Source organism: Ursus americanus, chromosome 1, assembly GCF_024610735.1.
Source record: "Ursus americanus isolate L20-20 chromosome 1, mUrsAme1.1.p, whole genome shotgun sequence".
Taxonomy (NCBI): Eukaryota; Metazoa; Chordata; class Mammalia; order Carnivora; family Ursidae; genus Ursus; species Ursus americanus.
Window position 1 is genome coordinate 20,850,871 of NC_142127.1, and position 21,428 is coordinate 20,872,298.

Consider the following 21,428-nt stretch of genomic DNA (forward strand, 5'->3'; position numbering starts at 1 on the left):
AGAGCTATTTGACATTCTTGTGGTAGAACCACCCCCAACTGGAATCCAGTCAAGTGTCAAAGGTCACCTAAGTACCACTCATTCCTTAATTCCCAATCGAAAATCTACTTCAAGGATTTATTATAATGATTGCTTGAGCTTATTACATGTTATCAGTACCTAACAAAGACTGAGCAATAGAAGACAGGGTGTGATGTAATTTAAGGGGTTGAAAGAGCTAAAGGCCTGAGCAGAAATTATACACAATTTTCACTGTTTCTGTCACATATCATAAAGTTAACACAGACCTACAATGAGTACAGCAAATAGTTTTAACTTTACGTTTGGAGAACACGAAATTTTGGACTGATATTTCCTTTCCCCACCAATCCCTAGTACACTAATGCTCACTTCCACTTTTGCTTTTTAACCCTTGGCTAAGGCAATTTTGAACTTTATAGTTATGCTATCTTACCTTTTTTCTGAAACTCTGGCGCTGGTTGTATTCCTCACATGTTTTGTGCGTTAAATACATGAATAATACAAAGTAGTATTAATTTGAAGTGAGGGAGATCTGCTTTTCCGGTATTCAAACTCCATTCACCCTTGAATGAGTTACTTATTATTTCGAATCCTCAGTTGCTTTATCTGTAAGATGGGAATCATTTCTACCATGAAACTGTGAAGTTGAGAGGATTTAAAAAGATCATACAAGTCTGTGCTTACACTGCTCAACACATAGTAAAATAATAAATGTTTTTCTTCCACCTTTCTTTCCTTTTCTTGAGAAAGCAGACAAGCAGTTGACTGATGCGCAGTTTAAAAAAAAGTTAAAGGAACTGGGGGGTTTTAAAATGATATTCGTGCCTGCACTGGTCCCTCAAAACTCTAAAATGAGTATATTCTTGGCAGCTAGAGCAAGTTTTCTCTCACCAGTCCTGAAAAGTGTTCTGTTCGTTGTCACCTTTCTTTAAATTCCATGAGGAAGTCTCCTCATGTCTTCAGACATTTGCTTAGATATAGCATTATTCACGGACGTTTAGTCATGGGATGCCACCTGTTCTTCTGTGCTTTGCAAGCAACCTCAGCTGCCTTTAGGCGGACCCCTCCTTTCCCAGGCCTGAGACTTCCCTTTGAGACTCATCTCCAACCGTTCCAATGTGGCACTTCATCTGCCTATCCGGAGTTGTCTTTATTTCTCACTGGAGACTGTATATTACTGTTCTTGTTTTAGCAGTTCACATAGTTATGAGCTCGCAACAGGGGCTCGGTAAAAGTTGCGTCTTGGCTTTCTGCTCTGGTACAGCCCCAAGGAAATTATACCGAAACGGCTGCCGCCTTTCGCACTCTACGTCTATCATTTTAAGAGGCGTTATCAGCGGGCTTTTTAGGCAAGGAAAGTTTTATGTTGGGTCGAAGGGAAGTCCCGCAAGGCGAGGGAACTCCTCGTCTCTCCACCGAGGTAAGCGCCGCTGACGCGCCCGGCTGAGAGCCCAGTACCTGTCGCAAGCGGCGGCGGCGCTTTCCAAAACCCGGCGGCGGATCCGGGCGGGCCCGGAAGTGCCCGGCGCGGGAGGGAGGGAGGAAGAGCCTTGCGAGTCCACGCCGCCGCCGCGCGCACGCGCCCTCGCTGGCTGGGGCTGGGGCTGGAGTCGCAACTCGGAAGCCGGAGCCCGGACGGGCCCGGGGCCGGGAAGGGGGGGCTGCGCGGGGGCGGGAGCAGCGGAGGCAGCCGCCCCTGGCGGCGGGTTTGTTTATCCCGGGGAAGAAGTTTAGGAGCGGGAGATAGGGAAGGAGGGCGGGCCGGGGAGGAGGGATGCGGCTCGGTGGAGGCGGCCGCCACAGGGACTTGCCGCCATCACCTCCGCCGCCGCGGCCGCCGCAGCCGCCGCCTCAGCGGGAGAGGAGCCGCTGCCGGGACTGCCAGCCGCCGCCCCGCACGTCCTGGTAGGTGCCCCTCCCCCTCCGAGGTCTCCGCCGCATCTTGGTCCTTGCTCCTCCAACCCCCAGCCCTTCCAGCTCGCCTGCGCTGGAGCGGGGCGGTCTCCTCCTCACTCACTGCGCCCCCATTCCTCCTGGCTCGGGACCCCTGTTCCTGCGGCGTGCCTTCCCTTTCTCAGGGCTGCTTTCCGCCCCCGCCTCTCAGCCCCACCCTCCGCCCCCCGGCCCGTCTTCCCCTCGCCAGTCTCTGCTTGCTCCTGTAGATGCCCCCCCCTTATCGATTTCCCAGCCTCCGCCTACCAGGAGCCCCCAGATTTTCCTCCACAAGCCTCGCCCCTTTTCCTTCTTCGGTCTCCCTTCTTTATACCTGTATATCTCCACGCCCTCCCCTTTATACCTAGTCTGTTTTCTTTCCCTCCCGGAGTCCTGCCCAAAGAGGGAAGCCCCTTCCCCCCCGCACCCCAGCGTCCCCATTCATACCTCCCATCGCAAACATATGTATGTGTGAAGTTATCCCTATAAGCCCATTTTAGGGTGAATTCTCTGCTCTCCGGCCAGACCACTTAGTGTTTACTGTGGTGTTCATGCCCTCAACCTACCTCTCTACCTCCGAGCACACATTGCCAGCTCACATATTCTTTCACGTTCACCAGGTAAAATCAAAACTAGCTCTGCGGTTCAGGGTCCAAATGTTCACTTTCCCCTTTTATTCCCTTGTGCTGTCCTTTCTCCTAACTCCTCTTCCTCTCCAGTCCGTGTGTACTTGAATAAAGGGGAGAGGATCGTGGAGTTTTCTTCCTCAGAGCAGTAGATCCAGTAGAAATAAGATTTACCTTTTGTTTATCCTAACTTTTGGCCTCTTTCTCTGTGAATTGTGTCATTTAGCCATAGTTTTGAGGCTTTTGATGCTTTGTCTATACTTGAATAATCCTGGGCCTAGATTGTTCCATTGTAATACTTGTCTTCCCAGTTTTTCCTTGCAGCTGAATCCACTGTTTCTTAGGAAATTTAATAAAAGGTTTATATCTTGGAAAATTACATCTCTGCTGCCATAATGGGAAAGCTGGAATATTTCAAATTATTCTGTTATTCTTGGGAGAAATGGTGCCAGGTGGTTAAGAGCTCAGATGTAGCTAAACTGCCAGGATCTAAACCCCTGCTTTGCCATCCACCAGTTCTGGCCTTGGGCAAGTTATTTAATCTCTCTATGCCTCAGTATTCTTACAACTCTAAAATGGGGATAGTGATATACTTGATAAGATGGTGGTGATAATTGCATAACTTATTGCAGGTAAAATACAACAGTTCCTGGCACCTGGTAAGCGTTCAGTAAATGTTCTTTATCATCATCTCTTAGCTTGACTTCTTTTGGCCATTGGTAGGTTTAATTTTGAGGAAGGAAAGTGGGAATAGAAGGCTGCTTTTTGCTTTTTTTTCATTTAACACCTTTTTTGATGTAGTTATGATTCATATTTTGTTACTGTATAAATTAATACTTTTTAGTGTGAAAAATACAGAGTTTTAGCTCCCTATTTAAGGGTAAGTTACTAGGCTACAAGCAGGTCAGTCCCAGCTTCAGGTGTCTTTAAAATGTTATATCTGTTTTGAGAATAAATGAAATATGTAGCAAATTTATCATAGTGGAAAATGAGGGTTTTACTAGTAAGAATTTTAGTATACTGCAGATTAAATACTGATAACTGATTGTTCACACCTATCAGTCCTTTATGATGGATTGATACTCAAGAGTTTGGCTTCATTCAAAAGACAAGTGGCTTTTCTCTCTTAACACATTATTTATTAACACAGCCATGCCTTGATGTTTCCCAGATTTTTCTCACTCTTTAAAACCCTGACAGTTTTTGTCACATTTGCTTACCTCCTGTGCATTATTATTTTCCTGATACTTTTTTGTAACAACTCAATTAAAATCCAAATAGGTACTGTTTAGTTTAGTACTGTTAAAAATAGTGACATATGCACTATCAAAATAAAGTTATTACCCACGTATAGCTTAAAATCATATTTTATGTCCAGTGGAATGTACTCCAAACTTTGAGTGACAGTGACTTTGCTTATGGTGTTTCCTGGCCTAAAATAACCTCTGCTCTTTTCCCGACATATCCAAGTTCTACCTATCTTTCACATAGTTTCACCCAACACTGGTTTCTTTGTCTCTTGGTTTTCCTGCTGTCTGTATTCTGCATTTTTGGCTTTGAATAATATAAGCCCTGATTCAAGAAAAATGACTTCACCTAGAAAAGGACTTTGGAAGTTTATGGGAACTTTGAAGGGGTGGAATGAAATTGACACTTAGCATCTACTCTGTGCTGAGCACTCTTCTTTGGTTTTGTACATATTCATTCTTTATAAAAATATTTAATGAGCACTTACTTCATGCCAGCCATTGAGGATACACAAGAGCAGCCCTTCTGAACCAAGAGTTCTAGTGAATATCAAGCCCTAATGCTCTAAGGCATCCAAGGTATATAATGAATTAACTCCTCTCCTATGTGCCTAAAATGGTACCAGCTATGTACCTTGAGAGAGAGAACTGAGGGAATAATCACTTAACTTAGTTTCTGTAGGGCTTAATTCTTACAGAACCCTGGCGGAGAAAAGCTCATTCAGAGAATAATAATATGGACTCTGCTTTTTTGTAATTTATTTTAGTGTGGCACTGATAGACAATAAGCAAGTAGGCAGATAAAATTATTTTGTAAGCATACTGGTAATATTAAAGATAATGGTAATCACTAACACTTACAAAACACTGTGCCAGGCACTGTTTCAAATAATGCAATATCTTGTTTAATCCTCATAGCAATCCCTTGAAGAAGGCTTTATTATATCTCTGTTTCAATAAGGAAACTAAAATTATTTAACTTCCACAAAATCACACAGCTTTGTAAGCAGTGGAACCCGATGATATTGTTGTAGTATATTACCTTTTGTTGCCTCTCAGATCTTCCAGTTCCTTGTTGGTTACTTTAGACAAAGTTCTTCACCTTTCCAGGGAAGGAAAAAAAAATTAATTTTGACAGTGAGGTTTCCCTGTCTTTTTAGGTTGTTCAGGGAAGTAAAGGAGATGTAACTTTTGTAAAGCACAGGGTAAACAGACTTATCCAAAGTCTTATATATGACTCATTTGCATTTTGGTGGTCCTGCTCACCATTATATTTCCTGACGTAGATTTATTCACTTAACCAAAAGTTTACTAAAGAACTGATACGTGCCAGACACTGTGCTAGACTCTGGTGATGTATGTTAATGAAAGGAATGTACCTGTATTCATGAAGGGAAAACTTTTGGAAAAAGAAACTAAATAGCTGATTACAAAATGATAATTACAATTATGGTTATTGCAACAAAGGAAAATTATTTTAAGCAATAAAAGCCTACTAATGTAACAAGGAATGCTTTTCTGAAGAGATGACTTTTAGGCTAAATCTGAAGGATTAACTGAAGTTACCCAAGTGATGTTGGCAGTTTCAGCTTTCTAGAACTGAAAAGCCCTATAGGGGTTGGACCTTAGCACATGAAGCTGGTTGATGCAAAATGAGACCAGAGCAGATCACAATGTCCAGTCATTGCTAAGCATTTTGTGCTTAAATCCTGGCGATGGGAAGCCACGGATAATGTTAAAAAGCCGAGTAAGTTACTTACATTTTTACTTTAAAAATATCACTTGACTGCTCTGCGGAGGACACATTGGAGAAAGGCAAGTGTAAATGCAGGGAGAACAGTTAGGCCAGTGCTTCTCAAACTTATCTGTGGAGAAGGACCTGTTTTGGTTTGTTTCGTTTGGTTTGGTTTCTAATCTGTACTGGTACTTGAGTGACACAGAATAAAATGGATGTTGTGGCAGTTGTCAAACTGCTGTAAAAATTTCTAAACACTTCTTTCAGTTTCTGTATTTACCTTGTCTCAGACCAGTAACAGTAGTTCATGGGTGACTGTTGGTCTACAGACCACACCTCTGAGTAGTAGAATTGAGTTCAGCTATTATAGTAATTTAGGCAGGAGATGATGGAATCTTGATCCAGGATGGCAGCAATAGAAAGTAGCTGTTGGGGGGGAGTTAAATTGATAGGATTTGGTGATGAGTTAGAGTAGGGGGTCTAGAAAGAGGAGAAGGCAGGTTTCCAGGGTTGGTGGTTCTTGTGCCTAACATAGGAAATACTGGGGAGAGGAGCAGCGTTTTGTTTGTTAGTTTCTGGAAAGTGAAGAGAGTATTGATCATAATTCAGTTGGGAATCCTCAGTATATGGCTTGTTATTGGTATCTTACTGTGGGAGGTGGGGGATGCCATTGCCCAGGGAGAGAGGGTAAAGGGATATAATAATCCCCTGTGAATTTTCAACATTTAAACATTGGGAAAAAGAAATGTAGCATAGGAGACTGAGAAGGTGTAGCTGGAGTTAGGAAGAAATTTTCCTTGACATCATTGAAGCCAAGGCAATACTTTTTGAAAAAGTCGTGGGTAATTAACTATGTCAACTATGTTGAATGAAGCTGAGAACTCAATTAAATTGGAAACTAAAAAGTACTCTTTGGATTGAGCAACATGAAGAAAATTTTATTATTCATTTATTTCTTGGGGGGGGGGCGTGGCAGAAGAAGACGGAGAAAGTATCTTAAGCAGGCTCCATGCCCAGCCAGCATGGAGCCTGACACCAGGCTCCATTTCATGACCCTGAGATCATGACCTGAGTTGAAATCAAGAGTCGGACACTACCCTGCTGAGCTACCCACAACATGAAAATTTTGTATTTCTCAGTAGCCTATCCATAAACTAGTTGATGATGAATTTTGTTTTAACCTGCCAAAGCAACAATCCTAAATTTAAGATAAAATTATCATCTGTAGCATGAGCCATCCTCCTTCAGTTTAGACCCGTGTTTCTATTTATCACCATCTAGATGTTCTATAAGCGTCTCAGATTCTTTCTACAACTCATTCATCAGAACATACTCAAACGGAATGTTTTTTGAGTACTATTTATCAAGTATTGAATACTAAACTTCTAGAAATGTGATTAAATTTCAGAGACTAGGGGCATTGGACAATTAAATATTGTTACAGTGTGATTAGTGCCATCATTGCAGCTTATTCAGGTTGCCTTGGAAGCACAGAGAAGAGGCATCAGGGAAGGCTTCCTATGGAAAATGACATTTGAGCAGTATCTGAAAGGTAAGTGGAGAGGCAGTGCAGTGCAGTGATGGAGGAGTTTAAAGACATGATACTGTAGCTATTTTGAAAGCATTCAAAGGCAAAGGTGAGGAATTGGGACTCTAGCATGTGCATGTTAGGTTGGAGAGGTTGGCTGTGCCATTCAAAGGTTTTTCTCTTGAAGTTGTGTACCTGTTTCTGTTTGCCATTTTGATTTATATCACTACCCATGTAAAGGCACCGAACATGGAGATACCTGCTGAATATTTTCAAAACTTAAAGATTATCTTTGTTGAGCATTTATTGTTCAAGGTGCTTTTTTATTGTTATTGGTTAGCTTTATGTTTTATATATTACACCCATACTTATAGAATCATTATGTAATTGATAGCATAACTTAATTTTATCAGTTATGCTTTGGTGATTTTTTAAAAATTTGCCAGAGAGCACACACACAAGCAGGGGGAGAGGCAGGCAGAGGAGAAGCAGGCTCCCCGCTGAGCAAGGAGCCTGATATGGATCTCAGTCCTAAGACCCTGGGATCATGACCTGAGCCGAAGGGTGCTGCTTAGCCGGGTGCTGCTTAGCCGACTGAGCCACCCAGGCATCCCTGCTTTGGTGATTTTTTTACGGGAGAAATTTAATACATACAACTTTTTCTCAAACTTGGAGAGTTGAAAATGAAGGCCTTGGTAAAGATTGCTTAGAGTTTACTACTAAACTTAAGGTATATGGTTAATGATGGTGCTTTTGGACTCCGTAGAATAAAAACAGGCCCCTGATACCATAAACACTATTTTAAATAGTTGTCTAAATGTCCCTAGATTTACCCTCTTGCACCATAGTAGAACATAGTTCATCTGCAGGAATTACTCTCTGAAGAATACTGTAGTTGGCAAAACCTTATTGGCAAGATCAAAGGCTCATAGAAAATAGTGTGTTAAAAGGGATAAAGAAGTTAAATGGATTTCAAAATTTTAAAACTGTAAAGGTTCCAGAATTCATCTGCTTTAAAATAAAAGGGGAATGGGCTTTATCAAAATTTGCTTCTGAATTCATTGAGTTACTGTAGAAATGTTGTTATTCTGATCTGCCAGGTTAATCTCCCTTAAATTTTGTACAAAGAAAATTGTAACTCTTAAAGTTTTTTTCTTGTCCTTTAATATCTTGCTCTTGCCTTCTCCCTGGTTTTTAGTTCCTTAAATCTTGCTGAACTCTTGTGTAACAACTGTATATTTTTCGTACGTTACTATGGTTCTTAGAGGCATACTTTTTCAGGTCTTTTATTTTTATGCATATAGAGCTCTGGTGTTTTTCAGACTTACCTACATGTTCTAAAGGAGGGCAGAATAATTTATATTTTGAATGTGTTCTGTAACTACTGTATGTGAAACAAAACTTTACATAGGTGAAAGCAGATTAAAAGAAATTTATCTACAAATTTAAAATTGTGTTACCTCAGTCCATGTTTATGCACCGAGAGCAAATGCATGATGGAAGTAATTCATCTGTGCAGTATGAACATGCTTAGAAAATACTCCTTTGAAGTTGTATTTGCTTTCATTCTTTATTGGATATGGGAATAAATAATTAGGAATGACAGTTTAAAAAGGCGCTTTACTCTACTATTAAGTATTGCAAGATCTCAAAGGTTGTAATATGACTGAAAAGTAGTATGATGCTTTTAAAATACTACTTGAGATTTGTTAGCAAAGAAGAAACCATTGTTTCCTGTCTGGATATGTTTTTTGAAGCAAATTTAACAGTTTTTTTTATTGTGTATAAATGTATTTGTACTTTTTCCACCACCCTCTCCCCCCAAGGTAATTACGTGACTTTAACTGCAGTTGATGCAAGGCGTTTTTTTCGGTTGTAATTTGGATACAATTTTTGATGTTTTAGTGGGAAATTCCCCTGAAAGGTAAATAGTTTTCATCCTGGAAGTCAAAAACAAACACACAAAAAAACATTGAATATAAATTCATTCTGAAGTTGTCAGGGCAAATATCAACACAAGAAGCTACTAAATACTTAAATTAATTGAATTTGATTTAATTAAAATTTTTGGTGGCGATTCTTAGGACCAGTTTACTTTTTTTAGTTATTCAACATGGCAGTTGAGCTTCAAGTTTTATATGTCCAGTTTTGTTAGACCTCAAGTGGGCACACACTAAGCAGAATGGTCATTTCTGATTGCATTCAAAGTGTATTTATTATTATTATTATTATTATTTGGAGAGAGAGAGCATGAGTGGGGGAGAGGGAAAGGAAGAGAGAGAGTCTTAAGCAGGCTCCATGCCCAGTGTGGAGCCTGTCGCAGGGCTCGATCTCATGACCTTGAAATCATGACCTGAGCCGAAATCCAGTCAGACACTTAACTTACTAAGCCACCCAGATGCCCCTAAAGTGTATTTTTTAAAACTTGAAAATACCTTTTTTATGTGAGCATTTTATCAGTGGCATTTGAGAACTAGCTTGAAGCAAGTGGTATTTGGTAGTATCCTGATTTATGCTTTATTCTTGATGATTTTTATTTTCTCAGGTGTCTTATTTTCACTGTTACTTTGTCTGTCTGCTTCCCCCCCCAAGTCCCTATCAATGAAAATTTCATAAAGAAATTGTATAATTAAACCAGTATTTCTTCCTTGCAAAGTGTATAACCAAGTTTATTTGAACATGGATCTGAGAAACTGACAGTAGTGTAAAGGTATTTTCATAGACTTTTCTCATAGATCGTTATGGTTTACAGGGAAGAATTGCCCTTTTTAAAGTGCTTGTACCAGACGCTATGTCAACTGTGTTAGATATTTTACACCATTAGGTATAGATAATACAATTATTTTTTGAAATGTACTTGCCTACAGTTATCAGATGCACCATTATTTTATGTACCCTAAAGAGAGAAAACACTATCAATTACAATTGTAAAACGCCATCGATTTTAGAAATGTTAAAATATGGGAGAAAATGAGTATCTTAGAATTAATGAAATGTGGTATTAATGCTACCTCGTTTTATGGTTATCACCCAAATTCCCCAAAATAACTAACCTCCCAGCATGAAGTGAAAATTTATCCTGCTTTACCTTAGAGTTTTCTGAATTCTAAAATTCTACTCAGAGCTCTCTAAGCAGCATGGCACAGAGATTAAGAGCATGTAACCAGACTGCTGTTTAACAGCTTTGTGAATTTAAGCAGTTACTTAGCATCTCTGTCTCAACATTCTCATCTGTAAAATGGAAATGGTAACAGTACTTACCTTGAAAGAGTTTGTTATATAAGAACTAAATGAGTTATATTTACATTTAGAATAGTGCTTTATACATAAATGCTTTGTGTAAATGTTGGTTAATTAAGAACAATATTGCTATTTCTGATCTAAGATATGTAAGTAAATGATGTGTTTAAAAGGGAGGGACAAGGGGCCTTATCAAATGCATCATTGGTATTTTGGGCACCCAGTGAAGAGTTAAGTATTTTGTTGATTTGTCTTTTTTTTTTTTTTTAATTTTTCTATTTGTCTTTTAAATTAATGTGAGAGAGCATTCTTGACAACTTTGATATCTAAGTTGCATTTTTATTTTCATAAAAATAATACTGTATAAAGATTCAGCTGAAATCTGCTTTTCTTTCATCTGTGTCATGACATAGTTAGTCAGAATATTGACATGCTATGATGGATGTCTTGAAAATAACCTGTGATATACTTATGATTCCTGTCAACCTCATAAGGAATTCATTCAGAAATATTTTTAAAGAGTTTCAAATTACAGAACAATGTTTTAATTTTAGTTAAAACATCCTACTTCTACATTGTGAAGTATATGGAGGAAAAATAATACTGAGGCAGTTTTAGTTTATTTTGATGGTTTTATATATTCATGATTTTTTGGTTCATTTGAGATTTAAAATCTTGTCATATACTTTAATAACAGGTTAAGACCTTCCTTTGAACTTCTTGATTTTTTCAACATTCTCACTTATGCTTTGTTTTTCTGTTTTGAGCTCACATCATTCATTTATTCCATAAGTGGTTATTGATCAGCTGTTAAATATCAGGTTCTGTGTTTACACCGATGAATTGGAAATAGACCTTGACCTGGAAGTCTCATTATTTGGGATATATTAATACTGCCTAGTCATTGAGTGCTTAGGCACAGTGCTGCAAATTGTATATGCACTCTTTGTGTTAATCCTCATAACTACCCTGCTAGTGTAGGTTACTATTTTTCAAATGTTTCTTCTAAATGATTGGCAAAAGAGTGAACCCTTCACTGATGGAGGGGAGGTGAAAGTCTGAATGATCAAGGTGTAGTAGTGGAGGGGGAGAGCTTTAGTGTTAAAATTTTTTTTCAAAAATTTTTTTCAAAAATTTTTAGTGTTTTCTCCTAAAAAGGATTTGACTCTTGCATTCTATAACCTTCATACAGCCTTCTTTGTTTTAATATAAAATTTTTTTTTTTTAATTAGCACGAGGGAAGATTCAAAAGAGCGTTCTGTCCCAATTTTAGACTGGAAGGAACATGGCACTGGGAACAGGATTTTAATTACAGACATCTAGGCATCAAGCTGCTTATTTATTTATTAAATATTTATTTGGTTTTTTTAGGTAAATTTTTTATTAAAGTGTAATACACATTTGAAGATATGCATACTGCATCATACAGTATGTACACCCATGTGTCTGGCTTCTTACCCCAAACATTTATGTATTTCTATTTTTATTATTTATTTCTTTTTCTTTTTGAGAGAAAGTGTGTATGTGCGTGCAGGGGTATGGTGGAGAGAGGAAGAGAGAAAATCTCAAGCAGGCTTCATGCCCAGTGCGAAGCCTGATGCAGGGCTTGATCCCACCGCCCTGAGATCATAACCTGAGCTGAAATCAAAAGTCAGACGTTTAACCAGCTGAGCCACCCAGGTGCCCCTGCAAAACATTTATTTTTATATGATCCATTCATGTAATGTGTAGCAGTAGCTTATTCATTCTCATTGTTCTGTAGTATTCTGTTCCACTGTATAACTGTATATACTATAAATTATCTACTCTACTGTTAATGAGCGTCTAGGTTGTTTTCAGTTTTGATCTGCAGTGAGTAATGCTCCTATAGAGTATTCTTGTGTTTTTGCTGCGCACGTATACGTTTCTGTAGTGTATGTTCCTTGTGGTGCAACTGTTGGGTCATGGTGTGCACTTGTATTCAATTTTAGTATGTATTACCCAGTGTTTCCCAAAGTGGTTATATCAGTTTATACTTTCATCAGTAGTGAATGAGAGTTCCATTTGTCCCACATACTCTGCAACATTTGTGTGATATTGTCTCATTTGTTTAGCCATTCTGGTGGGTGTAAAGTGGTATTGCATTGTGGATAGGCTAGGTTTTCAAAATAAACATGATTCCCTTACCCACTCATACCCACATCCCCTCCCACGTGCACACCAAGGAAAAGTGGAATAGAGACATGTTTATTTTCACATAACCCATCAGATGATTCTGGCTGCCTTGTCATTTGATCAGATGCAGTGTATAAAACAAATTTAAGTATAATTTAAGGAAAATGAGAATGTCATGAAAATGATAGCTTCACTGTATAGTTCACTGACTTTCTGACAGATGGTGCATTTCTGCCTAACTATTGCTAAATGTGGAGAAGGTTTTAAGATTTTGCAAGCTGGTGAAAAGTTTTGTAGGCTAGTTTATTGAGTGAGTCTGCAGCATTGGCTCAAAGCTCTCATTACACAATGCTGGAATGCACTTGCTCATACTTGACTGTCTACCCAGATTGTAGGTTGTGTAGGTTCATTTTTTTGTGAGGTTCTGCTACCTCTTAAATAAGGGAAACATTGTCTGCACAGCAGGACTTACTCAATTTTCAGATCTTGAAAGTTGAGAAAATTTTACCATATGCCCACAGCATGCTGGGTGCTGTTTTATATTTAATTTCTTGTTATATATGGAGTTTTTTCTTGTGTCAACAGAAGGCAGTATTGCTAATATAGTTTTCATTGTCAGATTGTGTAGTGAAAACCAGGGATGCAAAAAATATTTCTACCTGTGTATCATTTTCAGTGTTAGGATTGTGGTTATTCCTCATTCCTCAATGAATGTAGATCATCTTAGAATTTATGTAGGGAAGTGCCATTCCTGTACCTTTTATTCTTAATTGGTTGTTGACTTTTTCTATTAAAACACACATATGAACTCACAACTGCAGATAAGATAGGTTTACCTTTTTTTTTTTTTAAAGATTTTATTTATTTATTCGATAGAGATAGAGACAGCCAGCGAGAGAGGGAACACAAGCAGGGGGAGTGGGAGAGGAAGAAGCAGGCTCCCAGCAGAGGAGCCTGATGTGGGGCTCAATCCCACAACGCCGGGATCACGCCCTGAGCCGAAGGCAGACGCTTATCCGCTGTGCCACCCAGGCGCCCCGATAGTTTTACCTTTTTAACATTTTTATATCTGACTTCATTTCTTACTGCTGCAAAATACTCTTCCTGGGTAGAGCAGCTGTTTGATAAATACTGTGCTGTACATATTCGAAAGTAGTTACTGATTATTGCTAGTCATAAGAATCTTGGAATTATTAGCTCATCAGAAGAGCTGAGATGGCATTCATGTCCTTAAAGTGTTCCCATGAGGTATAAAAACGATTCAGTTTATTTTGCAAAGCATTTCCTTGGTGAGAGAGGTAGGGCTGGTAGGTGGATGGCAATAACCTCCTTTTATTAAGTCCAGTTTAACCGTGTGCTACATCATTTCAGAAAAGACTGGCTTAAAACTCAGGATCTTGTGACACATTGTTCTTCATGGATCATTTTGCTTTATTTCTTTCTCTTTCCCTTTTGATTTTGTTTTCTTTCTTTTCTTTCTTCTTTTTTTCCTGTAAACTAAGCAGCTATATGAAATGTTTTTCTTCAAGAAAATATTTTTCTTTAAGGAAAATAAAGTTATTTTAATGGTGATGTACATGCGGGGTGTAATGATGTAGACCTATGGATTCCTACTGTCCTTAATTCTAAAGCATACTATTTTGCCAATTTTTTTCCATAGATTTTAATACTGAAAGGTCCAATAAGTGTAGTTTCTCTTATCTTTTTCAAGGATGATGGTTTATCCTTTTGCTTAAGATAGTACTAATTTATGTCTTGTGTCCCAATATCATTGTTTTATTCAGCATTTGTAGTATTTAATTTTTAATGAAATACCATTTATTAATAGTTGAGTTAAAATAAGCCTGGGTGGGTTTGGTAGATTTTTACTTCCAGCTGCTGCCACGGTCTTGTGTAGTGATATGTGAGATACATGTGTAATAATGAGTTCTGTCTTTAACAGGTGGTAAAATCTGAAAGGAATCTGCTAAGTATACCTCTCTTTTTCTGACCCTTCTCATACGGTATAACCAACACCTTCCTTTAATGACAGTATCAGGATGGGGATTTCCATGATTAGAAGTGGGCTGGAATGCATATGACTAGGGGCAACAAACTCCTTTTGGTAGGTATGATGCCATTGTCCTATTGACTACTTTAGGTACCAACCTGTTCCATGTCGGTGCTGTAGCTTGCACGATTGAAGTCATAAGGATGGCAATAGAAAGTGGGAAATTACAGGCTATGTGAGCCGAAATAGTGACTGAGTAGTCCTGCCGTGGAATGTGTGGAGCATCAGTGTTTAATAAAGCTTTGTGCAGTGGTGGCAGTGTTCTATAATCTCCACTTCCATTTTGGTAGCCACTAGCACCTTGTGTCTATTGGGCACTTAAAATGAGTCTAGTACAACTGAGGAGTTAATTTCTAATTTAATTTAATTTAATTTAATTGTTTCATTATTTGGTAAGATGTATTTTGCAACAAACCCTTTTGACAACAAATAGTTAAAAGTAGAACTATGTACTTAATGAAGGCATCCACTCTCTTCTGCTTATAAAGATTTTTTACATGCTCAGAAATCTAAATAAAGGAGCAGACTGTGGGTGGTTAGACTGACATGGAGTAGAGGATTTACAGAATGGTTGTAGTAAAAGAGCAAAGGAGTGAAATGTGAAACATGCTTGCTAGAGAGTGTTTGAAGTGAGGCATTGTGGGTTTTCAGTTTGATAAAGAAGGAAATGAGGCCAAAACGAGCATAATGACTAAAGAATGGGAAGGGCTTAATGAAGTGTTGTGAGTAAGTATTGGGGAATTAAATTGGTGACAAATGGGTTTAATTTTCATTGTTGGCTTAAGCTATTGTAGGTAATAAGCTCCAAGTAAGAATCTTTGAAAAAGATTGCTAAAATTTCAAGTGGGTGAGAGATCTTTTAGGAAGGTGAGGGAACTCTGATGCAGGTAGATGGGAAGTCAGCAGGAGTGCAGCCATTCAACATGATGGCAGGAACTGTGAAGACATGGAGACAAGTGGTAAAGTGGTAAAGTCCTCCACTCTAAAGGAGCCTAACTGGAAGAGGGGTGAGAAGATGATAGAAGGGAGAAGAGGGTAAGAGAATATAACATTGGACTTATGCAGTTGTCATACAGTTTTGGCAGAAAGTTAGAAAAGTGGTCTGGAAAGAGCAGTGGGAGATTGGAAGAACTCTACTTCCAGCTCCCTTTTCTAGATTCTTCACAGGTATAAGGAAAGGACCTAATTTTAGCAATTCTATTTTATCTGCTTTAGATAGGTATTTACCTCTCTGACCTTATGTTTCTTCAGTGCCTGACCTGTTTAGGTACTTAATAAATGTTTGTTTAGTAAATGCTAGATGAATGTGAAAAGTGTTCCAGTGCCCTGGAATTCTAGAACAAAGAGCATTGCTTAGACACTTTCAAAAAATGATGTGAAAACTAGCAAAGGAACTGTTACTTTAACGCAATTGTATTTTCAAAGAATGGAATTAATTACCCAATTTTAATTAGACATGTTTATATTTGAAAGGATAATACCGGTAATAAATTATATAACTTTACATAAATCAATGGATGGTAGTTTCTTAATGGGTTATTAAGGGTAGTTAAAATATTTGGGGGACTGTTCTTGATTTTTTAGAGATTGACAAGAGGACATTGCAAGATTGGTGTGTATTTTTCAGATCTTTAGATAATTATTAAAATTCTAATCTCTGGCAATGGGTACTGTGTTTCGTCATTGGAGCATTAAACTCTTGGAGGAAGGAATTGTAGCAGATTGATTGATTAACTTTGCATGAGATGGGTAAAGAAGTCTTCACTTCTTTAAGGGAAAAATTTTTGATCCTCGCTAAACAAGCAGGAGGAGAAATATGAAAGCAAAGATTCCATTATGACTTTGTAAACAAAACACCACTGGGGGCAAAAACTTGAATCAAACGAAGTTGGGGGGAAAGTAGGAAAAGGGAAATAATAGCTTTTGTTTTGGATACATGTTTTAGGACTTAGGTAAATTTGAAAAACGTCTAGGGTTAATTCCACTAACTGCAGAAACTAAGTACTTTTCAGACCTTCTCTCCTGTACACTCACTAAATCTGTTAATACTCACTAAAATCTTCCTGGGTGAGTAATGACTCCCTTTCTGAGGATGAGAATGCTAAGGGCCAGAAAAGGAAAGTGACTTGTTCAAGGATTGTAAGTCCTAATTTTTTAAAAATTTGCATTGTTTATATACAGGTCTTTCAGTTATATTTCAATGAGTTTTAACAAATGTATTCACCTGTGTAACAACAGCCCAGTCAAGATATAGGTCAACTCCAGAAAGTTCCCTTGAATGTTACATAATTCCTAAGAGACATTTGGACATCAGTCTTATCTTTTTCCAGCTATACCATTACTTGCATTAAAAGGGAACTGAAACCTTTAGAGATAAGCAATGTGGGAGCAACAGTTAATAGTTGATATAATATTTGTTGGAGAGCCCAGTGATAAAAGATTGAAAAAACAAAAATAGAACCTGAAAATACATATTTAGGGAAATTTCATTCTGCTCTTCTTAAGAGTTCATGAAAGTATTACTGTTTTGTAAACTACTTCTACCTTTGAGTTTCATATTGATATTTACACACATTAAACTAATTTATTGCGTGCTTTCTGTGTACCAGACACTATCCTAGGTGTTTTCTGTATATTCTCACTCAACACACCAGTCATTTGAGGTAATTACCATTCATTTTTCCATTTGTTGAGGTATTACCATTTATTATTATTATTGTTATTATTATTGTTATTAATTATACAAACAAGAAAACTGAGGCCCAGAGACCTTACACAGCTTTAGGATTTGAACTTAAGTCTAATATCAGAAACCAGATTTTTAACCCTGATGGTAATCCCTGGATCATTCTGTAATACTAAATTATATTTGGTACTTTGCTTTTTAGGAGGCAATAAGTTATACACTGCCTAGGAAATATGTAATACTTCTCCAGTAGCTAACTTCAAATCCAGTCAGTATGTCTTTGCTTACTATCTGCTGCCTTCTGTTTGAAGCAATGGTTACATAAATGTGAAAATATAGTACTCTCAAGGAGTTTAGCATATTTGATTAGAAAAATTGTTGTATTATCAACTAAAACTCTTGGATTTAATTTTTGACTGACTGGTTGTTTTTGTTGTTGTTTCTTACCTGAATGATTTTAGATCACATTGCTTCTGTGTTTCAGTTTCACTATCTGTAAAATAGAAGTAACTACTTCACAGGGTTATTTAGAGGATCCAACGAGATAGTATTATTAATTCTGTGCAAGAGGCATTGGCTATAAAAGTATTTGAGTAGCTAGAGAATAATTCATTTTACTGAAAAAATGTTACGATTGGTTAGTAAAAGTTTTACAGAAGAGGGGGAAATTAAGATGGGCAGATTAAAAAAGTGTTGGTGCTTAAAGAAGGGATAAGATTAAATTATCATTTGTTAATTTTGATAATTTACTACTCTGAGTTGGGTAAAAAAAGTGTGGTATGGTAGTGTAACTTACAAATTAGTGCTTGAATTAAATAAATTAACTTTAAAATTTTTAAATTGTATCAAAAATTTATAACATGTATATTGCCATGTGTCACACATGTTTTAAACAAAACAAATTATGCATTGGTAATTTCTGATTAAGGGTTTTGCTAGCACCTTTAATCCATTGCTAAAATTTTCAAAATTTAGGCTAATGCCTAAGTAAACTTCCTTTTAAAGACTATAGTGAACTCAAAGGTAATGCTTTGGTATTAAGTGTATCTGGATAATCTTGTTCCTTTAATCATGCTTGTGCTGCTTAAAAATATTATAGGGAGACCTGGGTGGCTCAGTCAGTTAAGCGTCTGACTTGATCTCAGCTCAGGTCTTAATCTCAGAATTATGAGTTCTTAGCCCTATGTGGGCTCCACGCCCCAACTAAAAAAAAAAAAAAAAAAAAGATACAGACACACACGCAAACACGTATTTGGGTAACAACATTTAGTTTTAACTTTTTGAAATTTTTACCAAAAAAGACATGGATCAAAGTTTTGCTTTTTTGTTTGTTCTCTTAAGCACATTTGAAATTTTAGAAGGTTTTTCCCTGGGAGACTTACAAGATCTAGTCTAAATTATGAAGTCAGGGGCTGTCATCCTTTCCTTGTTTCCACAGGGTCTAACTAAGTGTAGGTTCCCCAGTGGATCAGTAAATAAGAGAGAGTGACTAAAAGAAGGAAGGAATGATTAAAAAAACAAAACAAAAACAAAAACTGAGATATTTTGCAGTTTGGCCAAATTGAATGAGTAGTCTCTTGACTACTGGTCTCACCCCTTTTTAGTTCACCACAGTTTGTATATTACTACAATTTAAAATCTTACCTTATGAGGTTATTAACCGTACTTAAAAAACTGTCATGCTAACTGAAGCTGATTTTTAAAAACCCCAGTACAGTCTTTATAAGATTTCTGGAAATAATCTCCTTTTAAAAAGTGAAATATTTATTTGCAGATAGACTTCTGTTTTTCTTATTGTGTCTTGTATATGACGTATTACATAAGGAATAAGAAAACAATTGAACTTGCAGCAACTAACAGGACATACAGCTCTAGTTGTTTGCAAATGATGATTTTTAAAAGTGGCTTCCAAAGATACAGAGTGTCCTTATGTGTTATGCTGTAGGAAAAGCAGTCAGGTTCTGAAATGATCTATAGTTAATTTTTTTTTTAAAGAAGCTCATTGCAGTATGAGGAAATTAATGTGGTGATATCAAGTAAGTCTTAGTCTACAGGATATGAGTCTTGTGTATTAAGTCGTAGAACTAGATGGGACTTAATGATTCTTGCCTCAGACTCTTTGTATAGCTCAGTGCTCAGTGTTGTGCAAAAGGGCATGTAGCCTGAAACCTAAAATGGCTAGGAATAGAATCCCCCATCTCTCTCAACACGTGGGCCCCAGAGCTTTTTTCCCCAGATTTTTACCATTGTTAAGGAAAATGACGTATCTACCTCTAGAAATGTTGTTAAATGACTTCTTTTAGTCCTTTCTTTGAAATACAATAAAGCAACAGAAATGTTTTTTTTTGAAATGTGATTTTTGTGGAGTTAATAATGTGTGTACCCAGGGGTTGACTTTTAGTTTATTTTTGGTTTTTGTTTGTTTTAAGGGAGAACTTTGGTGTTCAATGACAAGGCAACAGTAAGCAGAAGCTTTAAATCTCTCTAGAAACCTTCACCAGAATGTATTAATGGCCTTTAGGAATTATCAAATGGAAAAAGAGTTGGCTTTAAATGTCTGTAAGTCTTCTGCCTATCCTTGTAAAGTTTCTTTGTATGTGTGCAATTAAAATTACCTGCTTACTTTCAGTGTTAGATGTTGAGGATTTCAAAAGAGATTCCGTAACTTTGGAATAAGGCCCTGGAGCAAAGAAATTGAAAGCTAGCCCAGCCCCACAGGATAACACTCAGGTAAAATGGAAGACTCAGAGCTGAAGAACACATGGATGGTCAGGGCAGTGATGATGAGATTTTTGTATTTATGGTATTAATAGCTTTCTGCTCTAACCCTCAGGCTAGAACAGTGGTTCTCAAGGTGAGATCGCTAGATCAGCAGCACCAGCACCACCTGAGACCTTTGTTAGACATGCACATTCTAGGGCCCAGTTCAGGCTCACTAAATCATTAACTCTGGGGTTAGGGCCTAGCATTCTGGCTTAACAACCCTGCCAGATGATTCTAATGCACACTTAAATTTGAGAATCACTGCCACATAGAAATATGACCTGTAAGTGCCATTTGTCATCCCTTAGAGACTGAGACTATTAATATTAAATTGGACCATATAAAATTACCAGTATTCTGCTTTTGACTTATAAAAAGTTCAAACTGTAAGACCCGCTATTTTACTTAGGCCTCTCAATAGTCAAAGTAAGAAAGAAGAGCCTAGGTAAGTAGACTGTAAGGTAAACAAAGGTATTGGCTCAACCCCATGCATTTTTTTTTTTTTCTTTTTTAAGACTAAGGCCCTGTATAATTTCAGCAGCAGCAGCAGCCATGGCACCTGGGTGCCCATGTACTCCTCCTACTCCCTGCAGCTCCTTTGGTTTTCCCCTTATTGCTGGGAAGAAGGAATGATCTTCCCATCCTTAGGCAGTTTTTTTCTTGAGAGCTTTTCATCACTGCCTGTTCCTTCCCCCTAAGGTTCTTCTCAGTAGCACGTGTGTCCAGAAATACTACCACTGAGTCAAATTATTCTACTGAAAGTCATAGCTGTTTCTGTTTAAAGAGACTTTCTCTCATGGTACACACATTTTAGTGAACTTTAGATTTTTAAGCAATGGGAACTACAAGATGACTTTTCTTTTTTCATGTATATATATATTACAGCTTTAATTAGCTGTTCCGTTAATTCCCTTAGACCATATAATTAATCCTCCTCCCTCTTTCTTTTAAACACTGAGGCTTTGCAGTACAGAAATAGATAAAACACAAAAAACCTTCATAGAGATCATAGTAGACTAAGTAGTAAAATGCACTAAATGAAGGGGGTGATGGAGGTGATGGAGTAGTAGTTGTGTTTAATGTGAGCTGACTATGGCAATGAGTAACCAGGTTCACTTTTCTAAATGGGCATACTAAAAAAATAATAATAACAAAGTAAATGGGCATACTGTGATGTATACTGCTCCACCCTCCTGGCTAATAATACTTTTCAAAAATAGAAGTCTCAATTGTGTTGAGATTCATGTTACATGAGAGTGAAAAGGATAGGAAGTCATCTTCCCACTCTCAGTTCCACTTTTCACTGCAAATGGTGCCTGCTTTTATTTCTGTTAGTGGTTTTTAGTAATAATGTTATTTTTTATTTATTAGCTCTAGAGATTATTATCTCTGGGAATGATAGTCTTGGTCATCTCCTTACTCCCCCCCATCTCCCAATTATTCACT

The 21,428-nt window shown here is 37.7% G+C and overlaps 1 protein-coding gene and 1 long non-coding RNA gene across 2 annotated transcripts in view; one reads left to right on the plus strand and one right to left on the minus strand.

Moving 5' to 3' along the window:
• LOC148110720 (uncharacterized) overlaps window positions 1-1,629 on the minus strand; it is a 225,832-nt gene extending 224,203 nt beyond the window's left edge. Inside the window, exon 1 of the long non-coding RNA XR_015723213.1 lies at window positions 455-1,629. This is a non-coding gene — a long non-coding RNA (uncharacterized LOC148110720). The remainder of the gene's footprint in view (window positions 1-454) is intronic.
• Window positions 1,630-1,760: 131 nt separating this feature from the next.
• Window positions 1,761-21,428, plus strand: part of SPOPL (speckle type BTB/POZ protein like) — a 68,314-nt gene continuing 48,646 nt past the window's right edge. Inside the window, exon 1 of the mRNA XM_045782649.2 lies at window positions 1,761-1,926. The gene's annotated coding sequence lies outside the window, so the exon portion shown is untranslated. The remainder of the gene's footprint in view (window positions 1,927-21,428) is intronic.